This window comes from Toxorhynchites rutilus, chromosome 2, assembly GCF_029784135.1.
Source record: "Toxorhynchites rutilus septentrionalis strain SRP chromosome 2, ASM2978413v1, whole genome shotgun sequence".
Classification (NCBI taxonomy): Eukaryota; Metazoa; Arthropoda; class Insecta; order Diptera; family Culicidae; genus Toxorhynchites; species Toxorhynchites rutilus.
In genome coordinates this window covers 345,262,708-345,266,761 of record NC_073745.1, presented here as the reverse complement: position 1 = coordinate 345,266,761, position 4,054 = coordinate 345,262,708, and the positions used below count along the sequence as shown (strand labels likewise).

At 39.1% G+C, this 4,054-nt stretch overlaps 1 long non-coding RNA gene across 3 annotated transcripts; it reads right to left on the bottom strand.

Annotated features, from left to right (window-relative positions):
• Positions 1 to 340: 340 nt before the first annotated feature.
• On the bottom strand, positions 341 to 2,921 carry LOC129769746 (uncharacterized). 3 transcript variants are annotated; one of them, XR_008741962.1, is made up of 5 exons: positions 2,817 to 2,921; positions 2,377 to 2,750; positions 1,053 to 2,317; positions 596 to 990; positions 341 to 517 (listed from the first exon to the last, which is right to left on the bottom strand). It is a non-coding gene; the product is annotated as an uncharacterized LOC129769746 (long non-coding RNA). The 3 variants fall into 3 exon arrangements; XR_008741963.1 differs by having other exon boundaries at positions 596 to 993; positions 1,077 to 2,317; XR_008741961.1 differs by having other exon boundaries at positions 1,077 to 2,317.
• Between the last annotated feature and the right edge of the window lie 1,133 nt (positions 2,922 to 4,054).

The following is a 4,054-nucleotide window of genomic DNA, read 5'->3' as shown; positions in this document are numbered from 1 at the left end:
ACATGTTACCAATTCCCGAGTGATTTTCTACCCTACTAATCATTGGTACATTCTACGAAAACAGATTGGTAGGTTTATATGTCAAACGAAACTACGATCCGGACTGTACTACTGGTCCAGTGTTGGATCAATATCAGCTCAATGAAGGTGATTTGTCGGTTCAATAAAGGGCGTTTGTTGATTAACCTTTGGAACGATATCAGTAGAAATGTTGTTTCTCAATTGTAAGAGTTAATCATCAGGATTAAAATAATATTTTTTTCCTTTTTGTTTTATTTAAAATTCTGTGATTGATAACATGTTATTTTAATATAATATTTCACTAATAACTTATTCTATATACAATTTCAATAGTTCTACAATAAAAAAACATTGTAAAATATGAAAACAACAATAATTCTCGTCGCAATAACTCCTTCTACTGCATCGCTGCCTCTAGAGAATGGGGCGCTGATTAGCAGGAAGTCGATGACACCAGTACCCAGTACTCTTAGTTCGTATTTATTCCTCTCGTGCTCTGAAGAAGAAAAGAAATATTGATATATTAATGGTATTAAAAATATAAATTTAAGATTTACAGATTGTCTCTACTTACGATCTTGTCGTGGATATTTATGAAGAAAACGATTACGTCTCCGACCAGGTATCGCCTACCGAAATCTTCGACCCTGCGCAGGTGTAGTTTACTTGCCCATTTAATTGTGACGCTCTGGAATGCCCCAGAGTTCGAAGAAGGGGGTTCATATAAACTTACATTTGAAATTTTTCGGCAACCATCTATGTGATTTGCTCTGGGTGAGGCAGTGGAAATGTGTCTTCAGTAGGAATTTGGGGCTTGTTTTCTTGTAACAGAACGACTACATTGGATTGAGGGGTCGTGATTGGTCGTATTGAACAATCGGATTCGATATTGGTGCTCATGTTTATATTGTAGCCATCAAAAGCACGCGATGGATCATCATTCCCCAACATCGTTTCGGAATTGCAGTCCTGCTGAAACAAAAAAAAAACTAATTCAAACAGATTGTTAACAAAAAACTACTTTTACAAACCCTCATCAGTCCCACAGTCCGTACCTCAAACTAAAAGTATGTCTTTCTTGACATAACAGCATACGTCTTCTCCGCTAGGTGCGTTCTGATGGTTGCGAAGTTCTGTCTGAATGCTTCCGCCGCAAGGGGCTCATTCGTCTCACCAGTTTGTTGGTCCGAATTGTATCCATAGATCAACAGTTTTCTGATAGTCGCCATAGCCGTATATGCTGTACGGAACTGAATGGGAGCTACGATGGTTTTCGTTGTCTTTGTTTAACTTTGTTGAATTCGCTCTTTGTCTCACAAGTTGTGAGTGCTCTCGACCAGCAGATCGCCGAATTCTTCCAGCTTAGGGTTCAATATCGCAGATAGAAACGCGGAAACCAAAATAAAATTGACAACTTACGACGAGCAGCTCATCACCGGAAAAAAAACATTCCAGTTAGATTAAAATCAAACATGCATTGGCTCTCCATTGAACATAAACCGTATCACCGAGACGCTGAGATCTAGCGTGCAATTCCATTCCTTTTGCGATGAATAGTTTTGTCACGTCCGGAATCATCAGTATACAAATTATTACCAACAACATTTTCGCCCCATATTTACATCCTCAACATATTCAGCAGTATTGGCCCAATTAATTCGCAAATGCCGTGTCATGTTTGTGCACGTTTGTCCGTTATGGTCCATAGTAATTTCAAAGTAACACTTCTGGTACACCCCAGATTCCTCAACACGATGAACGAGGATATTAGGATTACCGACCAACCAACCATACCGACCATTACCAACGCACAGTGAACACAACACATACAAAATCGGAGCACGATTATGGTTCTCGAGAGGCGAGATATTTACGAATCGATCCGGAGTCCTTACTAGATGCTTGCGTTCCAAGATGGGGGATGAGCCAATTAAAATGATTTGAGTTAGCAAACTGAGTTTTCCTTGATGACAACCGCTAGTAGTTGGAACAGATATCCGGATATCGACTTCCAACTTTTTCATCATTAGCCAGGAGGAAACCATGAAACCTAGTGACGATATGACATTGATTTTGTCGATGCTTTCCAGTATCAAATTCAACACTCTCCTCCTGGAACAGATCCTTATGATTGCACAGAGCACGTAGTCGGTTCTGACGTTCTTCATGTTCCATGTCATCCTCCGGTTGAGAAAAGCAGTTGATTGGATCTTCCTGACACATCATTAACACGCAGAAGTTATCAGTTTGTAGAAAAAACGAATGACGACACTTTTCCTAGAGAGTTTCGATACATCTGGAAAACGAATGAAAATATGATCGAAAAATCTACTTTCGTTCATCGGAAGGCCATACCTTGTAAATTTTATGAGCAAATGACTATACTTGCGGTAGCGTAGCTTGCTCCTCCTTCATTGATTCTTGCCTGCACCTGAGCCTGATAGGGATTTTCGATGCTCCAGTGAAGAAACAGAAGAGCTATTCGTGCTGGAGTCAGCTGCACTCGTTGATTCGCTGGTCGCTGCCGTTGGTCGACGAATAGATACCGTTTGAACGGACCGATGGTGAATCGTTATTGGTTCTTCCTTTCCCTAGTTTGCATCGCCAAATATTAGCATCGAATCATGGCTGTTGTAAAATGTTCGTTTACGATTGATCGCAAATGGAAACGCTTCTATCAGTAGTAGAATAGAAGAAACGTCGTCCAAAATGAGTATATTTCGGAATATCTAGAATTTACCAACACAGAGAAAACATTAGATAAGAACGGAAACATAACGAAAACAAATGCTTACCTCCGAATTGCTTCGCTTCCACAAAAAAATGGCGATTACGAAATGCGCACTTCACAGTCGCTAGGAATGAAAACATTGAAGGTTACAAATGGCATGAAGTAAAATGTACGAATCTCTGGTAGGGATGTACATTACATCTGACATCAGGATTTTGGTAATATGTACAAAAAATTTGTACATTTTACTAATGTTTCAACTACTAAAGATTTGGTAGCTTCATTTACTAATGTTTGTCTCCAGTGTAGGTACTTTTTATAACTTCGGTTGCGCTTTGCGCTTTTGCTTTTCTCGCTAGGGTATAATTTAGTGCTTCGCTAAGGTGTAATGATCTACGATGCTTAGCTATTATTGGCTTCCCAATGGTATTGGTATTCCATAGTTTGGCCTTACATCCAGGTTTGTACAAGGAGGCATTAAAATAATAAATTCATGAAGAAGATTAAGTTTTCCTTTCACGAAAAAGATTAAGGCAACATACATGGTAAGTGTTGTACATTCTGTCAAATATATACCGAATTTGTAATTTTCAATCTACCCGCTGAATATTTTTAAAGTTTTTGTTTACTACTGTCAGTGGTCTTGATGTCAATGTTGAGCGCTATCTGCTATCTACTTTGTTTACAGCGTCATTGAAAACAATTTCTTCTTTTTCTTCTTCCTCAATAGCTCTAACCTTCTTAGGGGAATTTCGCCGTCTCAACGTAGTATTACGTGAGTCATTTTTATTAGTACTTAGTTGAGATTTCTATGCCAAATAACACGCCTTGAATGCTTTCTAAGTGGAATACGCGTTGATCACAGTGCAAGTCGGAGAAATTTTCTTTGAGGAAAAATTCTCCCGACCAGAATGGGAATCGAATCCGTGCCCCGACATGATAATTTGTGACGCTAACCACTCGGCCACGGGAGCACACAACCAACAACAACTAAGAACTTTTATTCACGGTGATTTTTGATATGGATATTGTTCGAAATTTTGTGTTGCAGACACAATTTCTTATGCCGAAACGTTGAAAATATTGCAGAATACATTTGTTGACTCAACTATGTCGAAAATACAGGTGTATCAATTGTATAAGGCACTAGCTAACCCGGCAAACTTCGTCCCGCCCATTTACTTGATTAATTCTCGAGTAATGCAGAAATTTGTGTTTTATTTGTATGGCAGCCACCCCTAAGAGAGGGGGGAGGGGTATCTAACCACCATAGAAACATTCATTGCACCCTAAAGTTTCCAT